This window comes from Cryptotermes secundus, unplaced genomic scaffold, assembly GCF_002891405.2.
Source record: "Cryptotermes secundus unplaced genomic scaffold, Csec_1.0 scaffold22, whole genome shotgun sequence".
Classification (NCBI taxonomy): domain Eukaryota; kingdom Metazoa; phylum Arthropoda; class Insecta; order Blattodea; family Kalotermitidae; genus Cryptotermes; species Cryptotermes secundus.
The window spans coordinates 2,237,865-2,264,213 of NW_019742961.1; positions in this window are offsets into that span (position 1 = coordinate 2,237,865).

Sequence of the window (26,349 nt, forward strand, 5' to 3'; positions counted from 1 at the left end):
CGGAGAATATACGAGTATAAACAATAGTGAGGTCTTTGTTGACATATGGCTACGAAATCAGAGATGAAACACAAAAAAATAAGCATATAACGAAACCACAGAAGTGAAAGTGTTTTGAATGGTCACGCAAAATTCTTTTTTTTTTTTCTGTGGCGCTACAGCCCCAATTTGGGTCTAGGCCTACCTCCATGAAACTCTTCGTTTCACGTCAGTTTACTAGATTTTACACATTCGGTAGGACTCCTTGGGCGAGTGATCAGCTCGTCGCAAGGCCTCTACCTGTAGACAAACACAGAAAAACGCACACAAACATCCATGCCCTGAGTGGGACTCGAACCCACGATCCCGGCTTCCGAGCGAGCGAAGACAGTGCATGCCTCAGACCGCTCGGCTACCGTGACCGGTTTGCAAAATTCTTTAAGGGATAAAATTAAAAGTTACGGTTTCGTGAAATTGATCTACCAGGTTGAATTGCAGGCTTGGTCTGGTATTGTTACTCTTTGCCCTACGCTTCCGCATCTAGAGGCATCTGTCAGAATGTTTCGTAACTTATTTTGATTTTGTTGTATGTTGGGTTATTTTTATAGATGTAGGTGAGCTTTCCGGGGCAAAATATAATCAGAACGGTACATTCAAGGTGGACGGGATGGGCAGGGCATATAGCATGCACGGGGAGACGAGTAATGCCTATAGGATTTCAATCGGAAATTCAGAAGGAAACAGATCACTGGAAAAAAAAAAACTAGACGCAGACGGGAGGATAATATGACGATTGGGGTGGTATTGACTGGATTCGTCTGGTTAAGGGTGGGGACCAGCAGCTGGCTCTTGGGAGCACGGTAATGAAACTTCCGTTTCCTTAAAATGCTGGGAAGTTCTTGCATATCCGAACTATTGGCGGTTTCACAAGAAAAAGACTCAGGTCCATGGAGTTAGTTAATTAAAATCGGTTTCCGGGCGTTTCAATATACGGATTAAGGTTTCTCGAAAGTTAAAGTATTTCAATTTAATTTAATTTGTCATTTTTTATAATTTACTTTGAGGAGTCTCACTCTTCTTGTTGTAGCTGTACTTTCACGTCTTCTTCGACTGGACCAACAGTCCATTGTTTATGTAAGATTTGAGGCTTTCACGGCGGTGACTATGAAGAAAGCAGTCTTCTGGGATTGTGCACCGTGTATATCTGGTGTTAACCGACGTTTCGGAGGAACGTATCGCCTCTATCTTCAGGGTAGAAGGAAAAATATAAGAAATCCGCAGGCGAAGAGACCGTGAGAACCGGTGTACCTGCGATACGTTCCTCCGAAACGTCGGTTAACACCACATATATATGGTGCCAAATCCCAGAAGACTGCTTTCTTCACAGTCCATTGTTTATTTCATCCTTCACGAAATTATACATATGATACATTATGTTCTAGACAACTTATGAATTTAGTGTCACGTTGTATGCATATTGCATGGTGGCAACACAAGTGCTGATGCTGGCATCATATCCCCCCCCCCACGAGATGTAAGTCAAGAAGTGAACAATAGGAGGGCTGACAAAGTCCTCTGTCCCTTCCATTCCGACATCTGCTTAGTTATCTTCAATATTCCTTTTCTTCGACAGCCTCTGTGGTCTAGTGGACAGAGCTCCTGGCTACAGATAGAGGTCCCGGGTTCGATTCAGAATTTCTGAGTAGTGGGTCTGGAACGCGGTTCACTCAACCTCGCGAGGATAATTGAGAAGGTAGTAAGAGAACGCCTGAAGTTGAAAGGTACTGCGCAGACGCGGTTCTGATGCTACAGACCATTTCGGATGGAGTAAACCCAGCAGCTGGCATGCACTGTCTTCGCTCGCTCGGAAACCGGGATCGTGGGTTCGAATCCCACTTAGGGCATGGATGTTTGTGTGCGTTTTTCTGTGTTTGTCTACAGGTAGAAGCCTTGCGACGAGCTGATCACCCGCCCAAGAAGTCCTAACGTATGTCTAAGATGTAGTAAAACCGAAGTGAAACGGAGAGTTTCATGGAGGTAGGCCTAGACCCAAATGAGGGCTGTAGCGCCAATTAAAAAAAAAAAATAAAGAAAAAAACAGCAGCTACAGTGTTCTGGCAGTTGACACGCACTTAAATTAAAATTCGCTTAGAGGGGGTTGGAGTTCAACTGGGTCCACTCGGCACAGCGGCCACTAATTGGCCTATTGTAACCTGCCCCGGGTGATTATGATGATGGATAATTTGATGAAATGAAGATTGGCAGGGGAAACTGATGTACTCGGAGAAAATCCGCCCCAACGCCACTTTGTGCACCACAAATCCCACTTTACCCGACCCGGTCTCGAACCCGGGCCGCCGGGGTGGGAAGCCAGCGACTAACCGCTTGAGCTATGGCGCGGCTTTTGTCACGCAGTTACTAGAAACACTGACACGTGTATGAGTGTGACTATAGACGGGGTTTTGATTGGTAATTGGATTTACTGAACACTAATACACACAGCTCACTGCTACAAGTAGCTGTAGCGTTATGGTTAATTCACACTCTGCAATTCACTAGAGCACACACGAAGTCTTTTCAGTCTGCTCTGTCTTCACCTATTTTCTGGTAAAGGCTTTCCCCTTCCTCTGGGTCCCCGAACTGTCCCCTGCCTCAGCTACCAGCTTCTAACAGACAACATCTCACAAGGACTGAAGGCAGCAGTCCTCTACCTCACTCACTCACTCACTCACTCACCAACCGACTCCATTCCATTCCACTAACTCCCACTAATTATCCTGCTTATAACATCTCGGCATGGGTCGTAAAGAAAACACCGTTTTTCTGTTGCTGTTCAATTGTTGCTTACCGGGACCGTGAAGAAAACACCGTCTGTTGTTTGCGGGCCGCTGCCTAGCAACGGCTCTGTGTGCCACATTATTTAGTTCGCTCAACATATCCAAGGTGATCCACAGGGGCGTTTGTACCCTAGTCAATAGTGACTTAAATTTCAACATTTCATCTCTAAATATGAATCAATATATATACATAAATTTAGTCACATCAAGAACACATTTGATCTTAGTTATTCAAAACACGTTTTCCGTCATGTGACTCTCTACGATTCATTCATTCATCAGTAATCTATCAGACGACAGGTCCACAGTCTCTTCCAAAACAGTTCCTCCACTTAATGCGATCTAGAGCTTTCTCCTTCAAATGAAAATATCCTCTTCTGTCCCGAAGGTCATCCAGCTTCTTCTTATGTCTTCTTCCTCGTCTTCTAGTCGCTTCTATCCGCTCCTCCAGTTTAATCTCGCATATATGGTATCTCTGTTTTTGGAAAGAGACTATCCAGGAAAAGTGATAATGTGGTAGTTTCTCCATTTGCTTTCCACATCGCAGTACAGCAGCCGTTCAAACCACTCTGGTCACGCCTGTTGCTATACGAACTTGAACCATCTCGAGCATCATTTGTTCTGTGCTTCAAGTCGCAGCTGATGACGCTGCTTCCGCCATCAGTTTTTGGTTTTTGGTGTCTCTCTTCGTCTGATGCCTACCCTTTGACCTGTCCAGCAAGGGAGGCCCTGCCAGTAGCTACGCTACCGCTGGTATAGCTCTCAGGGTCCTTGGCATACTCAAACCCCCTCACCACGATAAAGTAGACACACCAAAGAGGGGGTGTCTACGATTACAGAATTATAATTCTTCCGTGGAACTTGAGATATAATCTGCTTGCATGTAAAGGCGCTCAAGTGAATAGATCCTGAAGACAAAAAGGCGTAGAGAACCTCCATGATCGACTGCTGCTCTTCATTGTAACAGCGTTTGGAGCGAAGCATGTATAAAGGCTTCATTAACAAAATGGGCAAGCTGTACAGATTAAAAGGCGTCTGGTGTGAAGGAAGGGAAGCAAAGAGCGAGTACCTAAAGATAACGTACTCGCTCGCGAAAGCTTTGATTAATGAATAGGTTACACGTTACATATAGCATATATTAAGATCTTGCTTTTCCTTGGCCTCCTTTTCTGAAATCATCTCTACTTACCTTCCTAATTGCTTCGCATTTTCATGACACTAGTGATACAAAGAAAACTGGCGATCCCGTTCTATTTTTATTAGATTTTTTCAGTCAGAAATAACAGGACGATAACAAATATTAAGATAAAGCCTGACATTGCTATTATTTCTTTTTCTTGTCGGTACGCGTAAAAGGTATCATGGCTGCACAGCGAAAAAATACATTGTTTTCGGACAGTCGGTTAAGAACCGCTTTTGTTTCACGTTTGGAATTTCATACGTGAGATAATTTTCACTTATACATGAGAATTTATAATGCTTCTGTAATAAAATCAAACGGGTTCAAGAAAAATCATTGATGTGAAGTAATATTGAGAGATATGGCTGTAAGCAATATAGAAATAACAATATGTATTCGCAGAGGACTTAATACATAACTTTTTTCTTTCCTTGGCACTACAGCCCCAGTGGAACTACGCCGACCTCCATGAACTTCTCCGTTCACTTCGGGTTTTCTAGATCTTACACATTCGGTAGGACTCCTTGGGCGGGTGATCAGCTCGTCGCAAGGCCTCTACCTGTACACAAACACAGNGATCCGAACCCACGATCCCGGTTTCCAAGCGAGCGAAGACAGTACATGCCTTAGACGGCTCGGCTACCGAGACCGGCCTAATATACACGTATAATTTAGTTGAGTATAATAGAGCCTACATGAATTTGAAATAGTACGACTACTTCCATGGAAACAGGAGCAGAAGCTTGGATCAGGCTGCTGAGAAGAATATATGAACGTAATAGAAGCTGAGTTATAGAAGAATTGTGAATGTCAATAACTTTACTTCGCCAGAAAAAAAAATAGGGTTACGAAACAGAGCGCATGAAGAGCGCACGGCTGGTAGTGTGAGTGGGAGAGAATAAAAATATACAAAAGGAAAATTCTTGGAAGAACTAATCGTGTGCTTTCCTTTGATACGACACAGACTGCATAGGAAACGTGTTTATTGAGCCGTTGCCTATCAACGGTAGAGGTATACACAGTCAACCCGGTCATCCCAAACTAATCTCCTTTGATACGATACGGACTTCATAGAAAACGACTCGTCCAAAAATTATTATATTTTTGTGTGCATTTGTTCGCGAGGTAATATATTTACCGAGCTGTTGCCTAGCAATATGCACATACTGACACGGACTGATGGGAGGAATTTATGAAATATGCCATTCAGAAGGGCTCATAAATATTGATTCAGCCATTCAAAAGTTATGAGAGCGGGGGAATTCATGGAGACACAGACAACATGTTGATTTCATAAGCCTACCTTTATTTTTCTTTCGAAATATGATAGTAGGCTAAGAACTTGAGTCGTGGAACCTAAAGCGAAGAAACCACATGGAAACCTAGAAGTAGATGGAGAACTGCAGGAAACAGAATATAAGAATACGAATTTTTTTTATTGCTAGTGGGGTGGGACTAAGTCCCTTGTACTGCGGCCACTCCTGGCCTATTGTACCAGCCCCAGATGATAGGTGAGGGTGATTGTGGAGCAATTGGTGGAATGAANAAACCGAAGTACTCGGAGAAAAAGTACCCCAGTGCCATTTTGTCCACCACAAATCCCACTTGACCAGAACCGCGATCGAACCCGGGCCGCCGCAGTGGGAAGCCAGCGACTAACTGCTTGAGCTATGGTGCGGCCATGAAATAGGTTCATCTGATTCAGGAGTCCTATTGCATTTACACGAAAAAAATACAAACTTTTAAAGAAATAAAATACTCTTTAAGTAAAAACTGATGCATTTGACTTTCTTTCGCATGAGAACATCAGGATATACAGAATGTGACTTTCTCATCGTCTCTCAGAGCTTCGTGAAAGCATTTTGTGTCGCAATCAGGCTATACAAATTTCCTGTGGAATTGCAAATTCTAAAATTGAATCCAAATTCCTCACAAGCGGAACATTAGCCGAGACAGGTGTCGATACAGTGACGGATAATAGGCTGAGAAACCGGAAATCGGTCTGGGTAGAGGAGAAGCTTCTTCTGTGTTCACCCTTCTCAGATCCCACTAAGGGCTTCTTCTCCTTGGTTAAATTTTGTGAGGGTGAAAGTGACCGCTTCTCCCATCTAGTGACGAGATTACGAATGCAAATGTCTTTATTCCATTCCTTCATGTATCTTCACAGTCCGGTGCCTAAACAAGTAGAGTGGAAAATTAAGAGTTATCACACTATGGCCTGTAGACCCGTTGTTAGGCAGTGAATCTGTAAATATCGGCCGTTGCTAGACAACGGCCGCAATACACAAGCGGCCAACAGTACAGGAACAGTGTTTTCTATGTACGCTGACAGACCGTTGCTATGCAAAGCACGCGCTGTGACATCACACAACAGTAGCTGGTAGCGAACACGTGACATGTATATAGTGTGATGCGTTGTCTGTACCGCGCCTATTAAAGTAAGCAGTAAGCTGGAAGAGCGAATTGAAACCAGGAGCACAGGACAGTACTGGAGGTTGGCCTGTGAAGAAGTTGCTTGTGAATTAGGATAGTACAGTGATATTTGGAGTGTGTAATCTAGTGAGATTTTTAGTTTTTTGTGTTGAGATCCGTTGCTAGGAGACGACTAATGAAGACAGAGAATCCTAGTGAGTGTTCAACGGTGAACTGGAAAGTGTGTACATCAGCGATAGAGCTCTATTGCCTTTATTTAAGTGTAATTACGAGCACGCGTGTACCCGAAGTGTTAAAAAATCCAATCATCCGAACTAGAACCTGTCAATTTTGTCGCGCGTAGCACCCTACACGCAACACGCAATATTTATACTTTCTCCCAACTACAAATGAAATAGCATTTAGTAGCAAGGAGTGTTTGCAAGTGTAACGCATATATGAAAGTAGCTCACAATGATTTTCCCTGAGAAAGTGCATCTGTTTGCGGAGCACAAAGCCTTAGCAGCAGTTTTAAACCTCCTTTGGGGTGTGCAGTACAGAGAGTATAACAAAAGAGTAACGTCCATTGCTACGCTAGCTGCAATGCGGTCAGACACATCCTACAAGGAAAAGGGGCGCACGTTAATGCAATATTAACGCACCATTCAACTCTCTGCAGTATCTGGAACTCCAAACCTAACAAGCTTTGAAGTTATACGTGACCTATGGGCCTGTAAACGACGTACCCGTCCGCATTGAAATCATAAGCTGGCCCTTTATTTCATCCTTCTTATGTCAAAATGTTATCTTCACAATTTTGTTTTAAAACACTTTCAATTGAAGTCCTTCCGTCAGAGCATCTGATCACGTTTCACACATACACGAAACATTCTGAAACGTTCTTATTTGTGGCGTTTAAACAGAAAATGGAATGTTTTCGAAAATAGCAACAATTTCTAGAATTAATTTGTTCACTTATTTCATCAAAATCCTCATGCAAATCAGGAAGATAAGGTCCTTCTGGATTTTAATGCCTATAATTTGGAAATAAACCGACGTTTCGGAGGAAAACAACGTCTCAATTATCAGGGTCTAAGAGTGAATCCGAACTACAAAGAACTGTAAACCGAAAGACGATCGTTTATAGGACATCAGCTTTCGAATATCATGACAGACCGTATATATAATAAGGAATAGAAATATATTCGAGAAAAATACGTGTATATGAAAGTTCCAGTAATATTTTCGAAAGCATGTCAAGTGGGTCTATAGTCTGGTCACATGATCAACTACAAGCCAGTAGCACGTAATTCCTTAAACAGAGACAGAAGAAAAAAAGTGGAAGCATTAAGTCGAATATGTAAAAGTTACGATGCCTGTGAAAAAGAATATCACTCGAGTCACTTTTCCCACTGAATTGAAAAATAGTGGCTCCTCTTCCCTTCTCTAGACACGAATAAGTTCCAGCATCGCTTATATCGACGGCAAGCAAATTCTTTCACTAACAGAACTGAAAACATAAATCATTTTCGTGTGATATACATATACATATATGCCAATTTTGATTGATAAAAGCAAATGCTCCCTAGCAGCTGGTTCAAAATATGACGCCCGATGTGGCAAGCAATATAAATATTTCGACTTTGTACATTACGTAAGAGTTTCGAGACATGTCCTTTTCTCATAATAGCAAAATTAAACAAATTTGTGGAATTCTTTTATTAAAATAGGACACCTTGAAAATAAAGTTACAGAAGTTTATTCATACGAAATCGGAGACAACGAGAATTTTTGACGTTGATGCAGAAATTACTTTTCTTGATAAATTGCATTTCTGGAATATTACTCGTATGTATGAATTTAATTAATATATTGTACCAGCTACTGCTCTCTGCATTCCAAGCCATTCACCTGCTCTGAAGATGGAGGCGATACGTTCCTCCGAAACGTCGGCCAAAACGAAGAATACACGGCGCCTAAACCCAGAAGACGACTTTCTTCTGTCTCACATGTTCCCAACTTACTAACATGAAACTTTCAAATGCAACGATATAATTATGTAGATGACTAAAAAGAAATAATTAACTGTAAAGAAAACAAAGACGTAAATTTGGAATTATATAAAGTGGTTTAACTTCCCACAAATCTGTAGAAAAGGAAACTTGGTCTGAGCGGAATAAAAATGTCAGCACAATTTAAACAGAAGAAATTACAATTTTAAAAAGTATAGTGTTCGCAGCCAAGATAGACAAAATTAAATATGCATATACAGTCTTGTTCTTTCATATACAAATCTAAGAGTAAATTCCTTAAATGAAAGAATGTTTACCTACATTTCAGGAAGAAAATACTGCTTCCATCATCAGCGCCGAAGAGTAAATCCAACAAGCGAAAAATCAGTCTGTTCGGTGCTCGCTCGTTTGCTTGCATGAATTACTTATCGACCCTGAATGAGAAGGCAGTACTTTCGTTCGAAACGTCAATAAACATCTATCGTGCCACACTATGTCATGTCCCGAAGCATAGCGCTCTTCACTCATACTTGCTGTTTGAAACAGAGTAAAGATATACAGAGACATCTACAGGCCAATTGCGGAAAAATGTGACCACAAGAAGGAAAAATAACCAGTAGGCCGTACTCGTCCTTACTCCATTGTCGCTAAGGCTGACCCTCCCCTAAGACGTGTTTGTGTTCTCTATTCTGATTGTTTTCCAATCCGAAGTGCTGTATCGAATTATCTAAAGGCATTACATTGTCCCATTACCTCGAATTCAGTAGTCAACTACGTAAAACGTTACTTCACAGAGTGGAGTAATTATTATTGCAAGGGGTGAATAGAGTTTAGCCACCTTTTGACTTAGTAGTACCATTCTTAGCAATTGTTCCACACCATTAGTATGTTCACTTGGCTTTGAAAAAGCCTACTGCGTACCTAATGCTTCTGCCTTCCCGAAAAGCGTGTACAGTTTCAGAACTTTTCTCAGGACGTTTATTGGGAAATAGAACTCAGAAAAATTAAACTTCATTTTAAAATCGAAACTTTTAAATTTCTCTAAGCGGACATATTCACCCGATCTAGTTCACTGACATAAAGAAAAACTGGTATCGCTGGCAGTGTATTAATAATGGATTTGCGCTTAAAATACGTGAGTATGCTTTAATCTCTCAAACAATAACAAGAAACTGCAATTCAGGATCGAATGTCTGCCTAAACTGTAACGTTAACATCCACGAATGTTTAGAAACTGTTTGCTAGCTTATCTTAAAACAGCAGCTCAAAGAAGTGTATCACTCAACACACACCTCAGTTCATGCATAATTTCCCAAACCCCAAGCTCCAGTGAAACTCTGCATGCAGATTACACCAGCGATGGTACAGCACCAGTAAGGCTAGTAGTTACTATAGGATTCTGACGATGGTCTATAACACTGGACCCAGTGATTGAGGCTAGCTCATTCTAAGAAACCCAACAGAATAGGTGTTTTCCCTCACCTAAGGACGGAAAGAGATCCAGTTTCCGAAACGTAGTGTTTTTCTTAGTTATCTTAAAACCAGGACGATGGATAAAGTCCGAAAACCCAATATCTCTACCAGTAAGGCTGATAGGGAAATTGACCCGAAAATTTCCATTCATCCGCTGGTCCGATTCACCCTATTTCCCCCCCCCCTTGGCACTACAGCCCCATGAACTTCTCCGTCCATTTCGGTTTTTCTAGATCTTACACATATGGTAGGAATCCTTGGGCGGGTGATCAGCTCGTCGCAAGGCCTCTACCTGTACACAAACACAGAAAAACCCCCACACACAATCTAAACATCCATGGCCTGAGTGGGATTCGAAACCACGATCCCGGTTTCAAAGCAAGCGAAGACAGTGCATGCCTCATCCTAATTTATCATACACTAAAATTTGTACGAGCCCGGAAAATATTTGAGACTAATTTCTGGAGGAAAAAAAGAAGATACTCTATCATAGGAATATAAATTGTCCAGTCTGAATGTGGTTCCCTGAAAAAAAAATATCAGAGTGGCATGAGCAGTAGCAGGAAAGACAAGTGTACAACTCACCTACTCAGAAAACATAAAGCTCGACATAAAGTGTTCAAAATGAATGGCAAGTTACCCGGAATTTCAGTTGCTACGGTCATCGGAAACTCCTCCAGGCTTCTCGTCTCCTGTGGCTCTTTCATGAATATAGAGCCCAGAAAAGATTTAGGTATTTTATGCATATCAGGTCTATTGCTAATTTGAACAGTGAGTGATTCTTCAGCGAAAGTCACTACAGTTTACTTTATATCATTCAGACACTCATTTATATTCTTAAATTTATTTAGCTCTATGTGAAAATTAAGAAATAATAAAATTTAAAATGAAAACCCGCTGAATATATAGTTAAATAAAGACAGGAAGTTAAGCGAGCATAAACACTCTCATCTCATTTTTATTTATGTTGTCTATGTTCCTGAGACAGGAACATAGACAGCCTTAGACAGGAGCTTACGGGAATCGGACGTGAGACCTGAAAATAATTGAACTGGTTCATGAGAGAGTCCAGCAGGAAGCCGTCAAGAATATGACGACGATCCTTGTGTTTCCATAAAATGTGGGGAACTTCTTGACCAGAATAGCTACTAATAGTTCCTTGAGATTAGCTCTGTTTCATATGGGTATTAACAAAGTGTGTTATTGTTTGTAATACAATGTATCTGTTCTGTTCTCTCATTTACTTCCATTCTTATATGAGTTTTATAAATCGCTCAGTAGTTGGAACAATATACTATATAGGTTTACTAACATTTCTGTATACAAGGAAGAAGTAACAGGCATAAATTTATAACCGTGCTAACTGTTACATGCATGTATTTTTCTGAACACTGTTATGGTTAGTAATACTTAAAAGTGCTCAGTTAATGGTTGTTCTCAACATATAAATGAAAATAAAAACCCATATACACTCAATTGTATACACAGATATATCTTAAGGCACGTCCACATTACTCGTGTTCGTGCTCGTGTGACTCGCTATGCTCGCGAGTAATGTGGGCGATATGACAAGCCACGAGACAAGCCGATTTTAAATTTTTAATTTAAAAACTATAATCAATAAATTAAAATAGACTACAGCCTATACACACTACGAGTAAATATATGGATCCTCAAGCGCCGAAGTCTGGTGAGCAACTGAAGTAGTGTGGACGAAGACTTACGAGCACAAGTAAACCCAAAAGAGTCTCCCGACGAGCACGAGTACGAGTAATGTGGACGCGCCTTTAGCTATATTTCAAATACATACAGGAGAGCTCGGAAAGCCACGACCTACAGTAACTTCCTGTGGGATTTTCTTCACATTTGAGCTTTCATAGGAATTGAAGCCATGCAAACTTGAAGAGAATTATCATCAGATAAATATATGATCAGATCTGCTTCTCTGAAAATGAAATAGGTCCATGGATTTGACGTATTTATTATACCGTACTTTGTGGTTAATGTACCTGTTTCAATGATCTGCTCTCTAAACCTATGAGGCTTGACAATTTACACATTTCGCAATTCTGTCCTAATGTTTGTGGATTCGTCAAATTACTCCACTTCTGAAGATTAAGGTGGAAAACTTGTGAGGAGGCAATGGTAGTTGTCACCCTGATGGGTTAACACGCATATCTGAAACCCGTTGCACGAGTTCTGTATTTTATTTAACGCATCCAATATCATAACAATTTCTGTAACTTCAAATAAAATTTCCAGCGTCTGAGATTTTTAGGTATGCCTATACGACAATAGCAAGTGACGATATAGACAGGAAATGCGCCCATAAGACTAGCCACATGCTTGGCACTCAGGATAAGAGAGAATCTTCCATGAGTGTAAATGTATATACATCGTATGTGATATTTCAGTCAGAACAAGCTATTGTTGTGTTAGCATCTTGCAATAGACTCTCGTCTCTTTCTCACTCAGACTCATGTTACCTTTGAATCTATGCGATCTTAAACGATCGCTTTATTTTATAGATACACTATTGTTACGCGTATGTCTGTGACTGTGGGTGGGGTTTGAACTGGCAGTTGGATTTACCGAACACTTACGGATCTTAACTACAAGTAAATATATTCACGCACTCAGCAGTTCACTACAGCACAGGTTTTAGTCTTGTCAGTCTCCTGTGTGTTCACCGGTTCTCTGGTACTGTCTTCGACAATCTCCTCTGCTTCAGTGCTCACATTCTTACCTACTGGCGACTTTCCCACAACTGTCGGCTCTCAATTCAACTCGCCCCCAGTCCACTGCACAGAACTGAACTGAACTGGGTCGGTAGACTAAAGTAACCTCGGAGTGGACCACGTAGAAAACACCGCTTCCAACAGTTCTTCTATTGTCTCCTCACGCAGTTGTCGCACGGAGAGCCTAGAGAACACAATTTCCCAGTTAGTCCGTTGGTGTGTGTTAGGAATCTGTTGCACAGCAACGGGCTCTGCTTACAGAGTCATACTTAGTAACGAGTCTACACACTACGTTATAATATTTTATAGGAGTTCAGCATCCAGACGAATTCTCTGTTAACACACAATACACAATAGCCGGCTCTATGGACTGGGTTCTTGGATTACTGAAATTTTCGACTTTGTCCATTAGCCAATATTCTAAAGAACACGATATTTCAGAAAATGGGTCTGTTTCAGAAATATGTCTTGATATTCCCAAACGTTATATACAATCATCAGAAACCTTTAGAATAGACTGAATGGTGATTCGAATTTAATTCCACATACGTGGCACTTTTCAAGATATCATAATATGACTGCTTCAGCAGTATTGGAATGCGAAACTTTGAAAAGTATCAGAGTGTAGATCTTTCATCAGTGCTAACATTTCATAAGTACTATAATTTGAACACTTCACAAGTAAGCCTAAACATGTGAAACTTTCAGAAGTATTAGAATATGAATATTCCACATATATTAGAACATGAACTTTTCACTAGATTAGAATGCGAAATTTCCCCAAATATCACGTGTGTAAATGTTCAACTCGTGCTCATTTAGAATAAAGATATGTTCACTAATCACGCTCTCAAGACATCCCCTTTAACTCTTGAACACTGTTCCTTCTTTGTTCTTCTTTGCTTTGCCTGCGAACTTACAACAGCCACTTGAACGTGACCACCTCACTTGTAGACTTTTAGAGCCAAGGATAATAGAATTTCAGAACGAATTAAGTTCAAACAGTCACCCCCTTATTGTTTCGATACGATTAACTTCTCTGAGATTTGCAACTGATCCTAACATATTAACAATCTATCGATCACTTGAAGTGATTTTATTTCATTATAGCCATGTAACTATATGTAAACGCGTGAAATTTGAATAGGTGGGAGGTTATTCGTTTCTAGCCCTCACAGATTAAGTCACCTGCTCTGTTAAAATTGAGGATTAATTCTGAATATCTATTACTCATTAAATAATTGATAGGACTCCATAGATAACACATCTGCCAATTTCTAGACCTTTACATACAAGGTGTATATCAACCACAAAAAGTGCCTCACGTATACTCATGGAGCGACCACGATTGAACCTGCAATTCCATTGTTCAGTTGTTCTAAAGCGGTACGCGCTTTATACTGGATAGCATGTACGAATTTATATACTTGCAACCTTCTTCATATACTTTATTTCGTATATATTTCCTTCTTAGATTCAACTTATTCTGTGGTCCCCTATCCTTCTCACTGCATGTTTCGGCTTACACGGACATACTGAGGTGTCTTCTATCTGCTAAAATTGTTGCTATGTATGTCAAAATTACGTATCGCGTGTGAATGTGATATTTTAAAATTAAAATAAATTAATCAACATAAAAATGTTTATTTTAATAATAACTTTGTCATGATTATTATTATTATTATTATTATTATTATTATTATATACTTCATATGTTTTTGTGCGTAAAGAAGGAACGTAAATAATCTTCATTTTTTTTTCATTATGAAACACGTGCTTCAGAACTGCCGACGTGGAATTTTTCTCATTTTCTTTTGGATCCGATTTGTCGTCTATACGCAGAGGCTGGAAACTCAGGTTTGGAACAAAGAAAGAATTTGAATGCATATGTAGACCTCCTCAGAGAAAAGAATTTTTCTCAGAACCTGTTACACACGCGCTCCATACATTTGTACTGTGACCGCCACCACAAAGCCATTTTTTTCTCTCATGACTTCCATCTCGCAAGGGTGTGTCTACTTCTAGAAACACGCAGGCCTCCCAGAATGAAGCAGTTTATATCAGTCATGTAAGAGATACAAATTGAGCCGTTCTCCCTAATATGACTCTAAGATTAAAGAATGTTATATTTCCGCGTTTCCAGACTAAGATATGGAACTACAACATACCGCATTTAATAAGGTTTGAAATTTTCATGGGATGGCCTCTGTGGCTAGTGGTCAGAGTTCATGGCTACAGATCCAGAGGTCCCGCGTTCGATTCCCGGTGCTACCATATTTTCTGAGATGTAGTAGGTCTTGAACGGGGTCCACTCAGCCTCGTGAGGATAATTGAGGAGCTATTTCAAGGTTCCAGCGGCTTCGGTTTACAAAACCGAAATTAACGGCCGTGGAGATCCGTTGTGCTGACCACGCGACACCCTCTATCCGCTAAAGTTGGCACTAACTTCACCGACAAGCGGCGGACGCTCTGTCGGTATAGTTCGCTTGCGGACTCAAGCCACGGAGTTTAGTTTCTTAGTTTAGTTTTCATGGCAATGAAGATTCAAATATAATTTCTGGGTTTTTGGACTTTTCCATAGTCCGGTATACTATAAAACTCAAGTTGTGATCTTATGGGTTTTGTGTAGTCTGGTAGGTAATTAGTAAATTCTGGAGGAGCATGCAGCGTCCACCCCCTCAACTTCGAAGATGGATGGGCTTCGAAATGTTTGTATCCACCTGCCAGATTGTATCAGGGTCTCATAACCAAAAAATCACGATATGAATTCTTTTTGTTGTTTTGTATGCGTGCGTATATTAGTTCATTACCACGAGAGAAGGACAGAGATCGAGTACGTCTTAGAACAGAGCACCGTCCTCAGTAGAATAATTACAAATAAAAAGGTTGAAATAACGGGAGGTCGCAGAAGTCTCAAAATTCGTTGGGACACAGTTCGTCCTCATTAAATATTACTACAGTGATCAACCCACGTGGGTGAGATAGGTGGGGAATGTAGCAAGCATGGGAGAGATGATACGTGCATCGACCCATAAAACTTATTAGTCACAAAACCGCTAGGAAGACGCAGTATACGTATAAGAAGATATTATTAAAATTGTCTGAAATAAATATTCTCTGAGAAAGTGGACTAAATAAACTTGGCTGTCTATTGGTTGTAGTAGCGGGGTACTTTGAAAATGGTAATGAATATTCGGGTTCTTTAGAGGACGATCAGATTTGGCTACCTCAGCCACCCTTAGCTTCTGAAGAGGAAATCTGCTCTATAGAGTTATTTATGAAGAACTCACAAAGCTAATTATATAGGCAATGATCTAAATTTTGGACTGCATAAGGCTGAAAGTGCCATTTGTACCGCGTCGGCACCTTCTGTAGCCTTCAACACGTAAGCCTAATTGATCACAAGGATGGCATAACAGTGGTAAAGTAACACTGCTCACGACCTGTTTTCGATCATGTACTAATTCACTATCGCACTTATAAAGTTCAACCATAAATTAACAGTTTGTACTTTGTTTGGAAAGTACGAACCTTAATTTAATTTCGTGTTAGTGTGTGAAAACATAAAGAACCCATTTTGATTACGGTAGTTTTCGCAACTACGAAACGGAAAGCGTAGCTCAGAAACTCGAACATCAGCGAAATGTCGCCATTCGGTGTTAAATAAAAGCGCTATATGCCCTTTTTGTTATGGAACTCCTTAACGGAATGATCTATGACGAATAATTACAACAAAAATTGGAATATTTACATAATTTCGTGGCGAATTTAGAGTATAGTGCCATTGAATAAGATACGTCACGACAGTGGGTAAATTTGCTCTACTAAATTATCTTCTCTATAATTTTTTCAGCTGATCACAGTGGCCGCGCGATCTAAGGCATGAATTGTCTTCGATCGCTCGAACCCTGGAATCGTGGGTTCGAATCCTACTCGAAGCATGTCTTCTCTCTGCGTTTATTCTGTGTTTGTATTGTCATGTGTAGATAGCGGCCTTTCGATGGGCTGACCCCACGTCCAAGAAGTCCTTCCGGTTGTCTCTATAGGGTTAAGAAACTGAAAAAGCGGCCAAGATCCAACAAAGGACTGCAGAGCCACAGATACATTATTCTTGCATGGACACTATCAGTCACATTGTCGCTAATTGATTTTCTTTATATTAATTAGAAATTAATTTTTAATTGCATATTTTTAAGGAAAATAATGGTGTGACCACACTGGGATATTAACGTACTCCTCTTTTCTACGAACTGAGCCTCTAGAAAACTCACTTACTTGGTCCGTTCCTCTTATACCCTTGTAGTGTCGAGGTTATTTTATCATTTTGATCATTTTACGGACTCTAGGACTCCTTTGATGAATGATCAGCTCATCGCAAGGTCTTTACCTACACACAGAACGACACAAACATCCATGCCTTATGTGAGATTCGAACCCATGATCCCGTCTTCTGAGCGAGTGAAGACAGTATATGCCTTAGGCCGCTCTACTACCCTGACCGGCGCCTCTAGAAAGCAGTGGCCTTAGGCCGCGCCATAGCTCAAGCTGTTAGTCGCTGGCTTCCCACCGCGGTGGCAAGGGTTCGATCCCGGGTCTGGTCAAGTGGGATTTGTGGTTGACAAAGTGGCGCTTTGGCGGGTTTTCTCCGAATACTTTGGTTTCCCCTGCTAATCTACATTCCACAAAATTCTCCATCATCATAATAACACGGGGCAGGCTACAATAGGCCAATCAGTGGCCGCCGTGCCGAGTGGACCCAGTTGAACTCCACCCCCCACTAAGCGAATTAAAAAAAAAATTAGCAATGACCTTATGTGTACCGTCTAATTTAAAATCAAATAAAGTAACACTTTGTTAACAGGGTTTGTACGTGGGGTTTATTCGAAGATAAAAAGCATTTATTGCTTCCATAAGCATAATCTTATCTTCGTAATGGAGATGCAATATTTTCCTCCTGAGATAAGAAACTAATTTTAAAATAATTATTTAAATACAGCTAAGGGAGCGGCACACCCGTTGGGACACGAAAACTGCTGCAATACATAAGATAGGGAGAAAATCGTCCTATAAAATTATGCTACAACATCAGAATTAAAATAGTAATAACAACAACGAATTCCTTAATGAATACTACGTATTTGACCAAGTGCACAGTGCAGTAGATTCCTTTAAAAATTTGTTGCCTGATGATGGCCCTATGCGGCTGATACATGCAGCAAAAACGCCAAATGCACACATATATTTTAATAATTTCAATGACATTTAAGTGTGAATTTATGTTGTTAAATTAATGTTGTTTCAATATAGACGGAAAACAAAACTATGTTATACCTCAATGAAACAGAATGCTGAAATAAAAGACATGATGAAATTATAAAACTGAAAATTCCATAGATAAAAAGTAGAACACTACATGAATAATTGGAAGGAACAGGATTGGTTGTGACAAAGTGTGACAAAATATTTTACGATATCACACAAGTGGAAAATAATTTTATGGAAACCTCTGAAACAATGGAAGAATTATTTTGTTATATATTTAACATGTAAAAGTAAAGCAATCCCTGTACCAGGCCGTGAAGGCCCACAGGGTTGTGTGACGTTGAGGGTCCCACATTATCTAGACAATCGGCTCAAAGATGGCAGTAAGGTTGTCAGCCTTACGCGCCGGTCGCGCTTTACTCCCCAGGAAAATTATTTAATTCATTCCTGGTACTCATTTCTGTTAGAGCCTGAGTAAACCTCATGGCCATAGTGCGGCTGGAAAGGTTAGGTCAATTGAAAAAAATCCAATGAGCTCATCGGGACCTGAACCCGCGACCTTCCGGCTTGTAGCATAGCCCCTCAACCAACTACGCTAACGTGTCTAACAACATATTCAACGATGATAAAGAAGAAAAGTTATATAAAAACACACCTAGTTAGAACCGATACAACATATGAAAATGCTGGTGAAACTAATCAAATTATATAGTCACTCGCCCTGAAATTGATAACTGCGAGTATAATTCGTGCAGCATGGCTACCAACTAAAACTACTGTTGTTACATTAATGGAAATACAAGTTACATATTTCTCAATCCGAAAGGATCTACGGAGGTGTAATAAAAGTATGGCCTGGGTGTAAATTCACCAGTTGAAGGTGCCCCTTTAAATTACTTGTAACTATATTGAGGTGAGTCATAAAGTTCTGCGAGCATGGCATAATTTGAATTGTAATGTACGAAGAGTCCTCAACGGCTCTTGACCTACCCAGTCTTGTCTCCCCCTTCTGATGTAGGCAGTAATGTAGCTTGCCAGCATTTGCTTCTGCCTCAGGACTTAAAATTTCAACTTCTCAGGGCGAATCAATTACTTTAAAATACGTTCCCCTTTTGTTTATGGCGAGAGGCGCCACCACCAACATCAAGCAGGCAGGTGTACTTCCACCTTGGAATGTCTCCCAGAGGGTCCATTGTCAGGTTATGCATAGCAGTAACGCACGCTGCAGCGCTCTGTAATTCACAGCAAGCTCTGAACTTATCCGTTGGTAACAAGGACCGTAGTACTCTGCATAATACATAGGACTGCAAACTGACAGGAAGTCATGATAGGTGAGCCGAACTTACACGGTCAGAAAACGCTGAGAAATCGTGAAATATGATGTGTTCTCGTCATCTCATGTCCGACAAAGCTGACAGATTCTAATGGACTACAGTGAAGTTGTTATAATTTTCTTCGCCTGACATCCGGTTCTGATCTAAAATTATTATGACCCCTATTTATTCATAAATTTGTTTGTAATTCAATAATTAAAAACATATTGTTTTATGATCATTGCTACTAAAAATCGATATGTTCAAAACTTAAATTATTTCATGTTATTCTATTAACTGAAATGCTGTGTCAGAGCAAATTCTATATTTTACTTCTCTCATTTCCTGATGTTAATTTTGATTTGTGTTAAAGGAATTATTATTATCACTATTATTATTAATGTTATTATTATTTCCTGTAATTTATTTTTGACTTATAATGTGTTTGTCTAATGTTTGTATAATGTTACACGTAATTACTTTCATCTACACTGTGCTAAGTCTCTAATTGGCCTTGCGGCTGTTGACTTGGCACATAAATAATAAAGAATTGAATTGAATNTAAGCAATATTTGAATTGAATTGAACTGAACTAGTAAGTCAATATTACCGATGTAATCTTCATATTGAATTCAAAGCTACCACTTAGTGCAACCAGTTTCTTTAATCAGTAAATGATTATGACGTCCGACATGTTTCGGCTATTTATAGCCAACTTCACAAGCGACCGTATAGTATAAAGGAAACTTTACACCGGTTTAAGGCCGCGCCATAGCTGAAGTGGTTAGTCCCTGGCTTCCCACCGCGGCGGCCGGGTTTGATCCCAGGGTCTGGTCAACTGGGATTTGTGGTGGACCAAGTGGCCCTGGGGCAGGTTTTCTCCGAGTACTTCGGTTTCCCCTGTCAATCTTCATTCCACCAATTGCTCCACAATCACCCTCACCTATCATTTGGGGCTGGTACAATAGGCCAGAAGAGGCCGCAGTACAAGGGACTTGGTCCCACCCCACTAACATTAAAAAAATTACACCGGTTTAAATAAATTATTTAAAATATTTTCACATATCTTTGCTCAAAATAATATTGTTATTTAAAATCAGAGTGTACTGGGTGACAACGGAGTATAAAAGTAGTCATTCCTACTTCATATGTGCAAATTACTTTGGCGTCGGACCGTATTAAGCGGCCTAATATATGCGAGATATCTGTGTGTCTGGTGTTAAGCTCACTCACTCATGGAGCTGAGCCGTCCTTAAGAAGATGCCAATTGTGCAGCTACTGAAGAACTTCCCACAATTTTATGGAAGCAGGAGGTTCATTACCGTGTTCACAAGAGCCCTCCACTGGTCCCTATCCTGAGCTAAACCAATCCAATCCATACCATCCCATCCTATCTCTCTAAGATCCATTTTAAGGTTGCCAACCAACCTACGTCTTGGTCTTCCCAGTGGTCTATTCCTTCCGGCTTTCCCACCAATATCCTAAGTACAGTCCTTCTCTCCTCCATTCGTGCTACATGCCCTGCCAACCTCATCCTCCGTGACCTTATTATTCTAATTACACTTGGAGAAGAGTACAAGTTATGAAGCTCCTCATTACGCAATTTTCTCCAACCTCCTGTCACTTCATCTCTATTCGGTCCAAATATTCTCCTCAACGCCCTGTTCTCAAACACCCTCAGTCTATGTTCCTCCTTTAATGTCAGAGACCAAGTTTCACACCCATACAGAACCACAGGCAAAATTATTTTTGTGTATATTCTAATTTTTATGTTTTAAACAGCTAGCTCAACAACACAAAAGATGCACCCTTTCTTTTAAATTCTACAATACATATGATTAATTATGTAATTAAAGGTATTGTACTCAAAAGTTGTACACGTATTTTTATCTATCTTCATTCTAGGTTCTGCATATTCTCTCAGCGGTAGAGCTAAAAACGAAAAAGCAAATGCAAATACCAGCTTTCGTCTTATTTTCATTTTCTAAAGTAAAAATTAAAAATTAAATTAGAATTAAAATTATAATTGAAAATTCCTTTTGGAGATATTCTTAATAAAGGGTTGGCAGCACTGCAAGTTACGAGTATTTCTTAAATTACCTTCCAGATTCAATGACAAGGTACAATGGGTAACTGTAAATATTTACCCTAACGTTTCCATTGCTTGAGGGGTAAAACAAACGTGTCCATCGTTGGAGCAGCTCCATGACGCCTGATCAATGATCAGCAACAAAATGGTTCCCAAGAGAAGTTAGGTTCTACTCTAGAAGCAATGAAGGAAGAACACGCGTCCTCGAATAGTTTAGCACATCCCCTCCTCTGCCCCACCTTGTGCCATTTCATCAAGTGAGTCTCCTTCACTCGAAGAATTTCGAAATGCCACTCAGCGCCTGTTCCCGTTGGTAATGTTCTCAGAATGCAAATTGTTACATGTAATGCGGACATGCCTTCCTTGCCCTTATCTGCAGGACTGACTCAGGGTTCTACTGGACACTTGACTCATTAGACATTCCATTCTAGACCTTACAACGTCTTGTAATTCATACTACCTAATTTTAAGCCGGGGTTCGGGTTGGTAATTGGATTTATTAACAACTTACAGGTTGTAAATACAATTAGTTATAACACTGTTACTGATTTTAACACTACAAAGCACTCCAAGTTAATCTCTTCAGTCTATCTCCACTAATCTTCATGCATTTATAAAACAGGAACTATAAAAGTCTCACTAAATCACACAATCCCAGGATCACTGAACTATAGCACACATAAAGTCTGCAAATCATACGTTAAGTCTTCACAGGCTAACTTCTTGTACTCTTCTTTACTCCTCGTAACTTCCTTGGACGAATTCTGTTACTCTTATTTATACAGCCGCGGAACGAACATGGGCCTACAGTAAACACATATCACGTTAACGCTATCCAGCCAGTCTACTGGAGCGTCGGTCGGATCTACAGAAAACATAGGTCTCTCTATTGTTGCGCGTTGGGCCTTGTTTACGAAGCTGTTGCCTGGTAACGCGTTGATCAGATCCGTCAGAATATTTGTACTACTATAAATATTAGAAACCATATTTTCTCTACTTCACAGCGTCCAGGTCGAATCTGGGGCCCACGCAGCTTCCTATAAAATGAGTATCGGGAAATTTTCCCCCGGGGTTAAAACGATCGGGACATGCAGTTGACAGCTCACTTCCATATTGTATCGAGGGCAAGAATGGTGCTGCAATATCACACATCTCTTCATGGCGTGGTTTTTAATTAAAGGTAAAGTTGTCCCTATGCTTAACTAATTAAGCATAACGTCATGAAGGCGTATTGAGGAGCGGGTGTAGAGATCAAAATTTTTCTTGACCTTGGCACTAGTTGGAGGTCCTTAATTAAATAATTAATTAATTACATGAACAAATTAATCTTTTATGAAATAATTTTTATATTTCGCACATATGAATTGTAAATATTTTTAATAATGTATACCCCTGATGATGGTCTTGGTAAGATCGAAACTTGTCGGGATCTTTGTAATATACAAATATACTATATATATATAGTCTGCTCGGACGATAAGCGAGATACACTTGGATGGTAACTTGCATTCTCTTGTGAACGGATAGTATACCGGAAAAAAGAATCCTATCAAATTCCTATAAAAATGTTTACCTTCTAAAAAGAGTTCCGTCTTCTGGGATATAACGCCATGTAGTCAGTTGAAAATCAACCGACGTTTCGGAGACATAACATCGAAGAATAAACCAAGCAAAAAACCAGGGTGAAAGTAGGTGGAAAGCATATCGTGCTCTCATTCTGGTTTCCTGGTTGGTTTATTCTTCGACGTTGTCTCCGAAACATCAGTTGATTTTCAACTGACTACATGGCGTTATATCCCAGAAGACAGAACTCTTCATAACTACCGCTATAAGAACCTCAAATTCTGCTTGTTTACCTTACTATGTATTCAAAGACTTATTCATTTTATTTGTCTGTTTTCATGCGTTCATTGCATGAAGGGCGTAAATTGAACGCGTAATGGGGATGCCATGCATGTCCGATATATTTCATATATTAAATTACTGCATTGATTTCGTTGAAGTTTCATATTAGATATTTGCATTAAAAGTTATTGCGAAATTATAATTTTGTTTCATCTTAGGCCACTAAAAATGGTTTCCAAGATAGTATATGGTCGACTCTAGAAGCTGCCATGAGGGGCGTCACACCGGGGGCACACACCACGACCCAATTCACATAAACAAATTACGAACAGGATTGTCACCTGTGACCCTATTATAAACCCAGATTGAATTAGGGCTCCGCATTGCAGGTGCCACCCAGAGGGGTATCCTAAAGAAATACACTGTCAGCTGACGAGTCAAATGTAGCTCAAACTGAACATGGCCCAGATGGGAGTCTCATGGGTTATGACGCCGTGTAATTTGGTGGATGATACCAAATTTTCGGAGAAACCCGATACCTCCATCTTCAGAGTAAAAAAAACCCTGACTTGGGAGAATTAGGTTCCCAGAAACGTTGGAACCCATCTACCAGATTATACGGCGTCACACCCAGAACGACATAGACACCAACTTGAGAATCTCGCATCTCACGAACGAAATCCATTTTCTGACATTTATTTATTGTAAAAGCTAGTGAAAGAATTTAAATGCAATGTTTACTTTAATTTAAATATTTTGAGATGAGATGCATATTTAATAGACATAAAATCAATTATGATTCTGGTCAATGTTATATCTACAGCACGATTACTTCTGCCACACGAAGAATTTTACCTGTAATAAATGAACACCATACCTAATTAATGGAGTTAATATTTGGAAGGCATTTTACAACGAAAGTTTTATTTAATTTGCTATTTATATTCTGATATAAATTTAAAAAATTCCGTGATTTTAGTCCGCAAGCGAGCTATACCGACCGAGCGACCGCCGCTTGTCGGCAAAGTTTAGTGCCAACTTTTGCGGATAGAGGTTGTCGCGTGGTCATCGCAACGTATCCCCACGGCCGTTAATCCCGGTTTTCTAGACCGGAGCCGCTATTTCCTTGAAATAGCTCCTCAATCATCACGAGGCTGAGTGGACCCCGTTCCAGACCCACTACTTCTCAGAAAAGATCTTGTATCGCCGGAAATCGAACCCGGATCTCTGGATCTGTAGCCAGGTACACTGACCACTAAACCACAGAGGCTGTCTCTGATATAGATTAATGACTCTCAACCATCTAGAAGTAAAATAGCCTATATTGCATTAATAAACGTAATTAACTGTACGTAGGCGGCCATTATTATAACGCGCAATATTATAATACACATTAAACATTATCGGCCATTTGCAGTTGCAACTGCTAGATCAGCTTCTTGATGATAAACATGGCTGCTGGTACAGCTGAATTGTTAAACGTTAAGAGGTAAGATAAAGTTTTCTCTTTGCTTAATTAAGTACTATACAACGAAGACTTATGGGGGAGTGGAGGTATAGCTTCACCTTTCTTGACCTTGACAATAGATGGAGGTGAGTGGAGAGCTTCAAGCCCCAGCCGCATTACCTCTAAGGAAGTCGCCGCCGAAACCCACTGGATAAGAGGCTGGGTAAACCCAAGCGCCGGCTTAGGCGTTGTGGAAAAGAGATAAAAGTTGCTTCTACCAGGATTAGAGCCCGGACTCTCAAGCCCATAATCCGCCGCTATACTGACTTTGCTCTCCCCACTTGCAACATTAAGGGGCTCCTTCCTTTCTTGCTCGCCATTCTCAGCGTCTGCTTCATTTACCGTGATGACTGGTCCCTTTCTTGCTATGCGGTTTTCCGGAACATCGTGATGCATCAAGAACCCATAGCATTTAGAGGTTAGGGACGCAAAAAGTTGCCAGGATCTTCCACAGTTACAAAAGCACGTTTCGTTTCTTTACATTATCGTCATATCACGAGGAAGCTTTGTCCTAAATTAACACAAAGTGGTTTTCCCTTAGGGACATGTGGGTTGTGATCCAGTGAATGGTTACTCTTCTGGCTTAATCTTTCGTGGTTTTCTAATGTCTCAAAGTAAACTCTGCGTCAGAATCTTAAATAGGTCAAGGTTGATTCCTTCAGTATCGTCTCCAAATCGCAGTGATCCAGAAATTTGACGTTACTTAATCAATGCTGCTAACAATCGTCGTTAAATATAAGACAAATTAATCAAGACATAAGTGGAATAAATGATATTAATGATTACGATTAGATGAAACATGACTGACAATTAGCCACGTGAATTTGATTTCGCTATATTTTCGATAAAACTGGCCATTCATTGAAAAGAATTTAAATTTGTATGATATTTTTAAGCACCGCATCATACCGCAAACAATTCATGATTGGCTTCTCATTGTGTGATGTTGGTCTCAGTTCAGTGACTTTTTGTGAAATTCGTAGTGGCTGAAGGAGCTCTGGAACAGGATTCTGACCATGGTGTATGCTGTACAGAACTACGAGATTGAGTGATTGAGACTAGCTCTTTCTAACGGGCCCAACTGAGTATGTCTATCCTGCCCCATCCACCTGAGGACGGAGACAGATCCAGTCTCCGAAACATTGTGGTCTTTTGTCTTATACATACCAGACGATGGATAAAGTCCAAAATAAGCCTTATAGTTCTATTCTCAAAATAATGTTCTGCATAACACAAGAGAGGATACAATCCAACGAATACACATAATGGTAAGATAAGGCAAAGTTTTCCTTACTGTAAATCCAGCACCATATCATGATGAAGATTGTCGGTTGGATGTATAACTCCATTTTAGTAATAACCTCGGTATATGATGAGGGTTTGTGTCAGCTTCAAGCCCCATCCATTTTATTCCGGGGGAAATAACACCCGGTAGCTATTGTATGTAGGAATGTGTGGGTCCCAGAGTAGGCCTGGATGCTATGCAGAAGTGAAAAATCTTCTGTCTCTGTCGTGAATTGAACACCGTCGTCCAATCTTTATTCTAGTCTCTATACTTAGTGAGCTTAAGGGATAGTAAAATTAAAAAACCTCGTAGAGAAAATAGAGTAAATATTTCAAATGAATCGGCATAGTGTCAGCCTGAAAGTTCGACTGAAGATATATTTATCCTTCCTCCATTTCCCCTGAAGATATACAAATA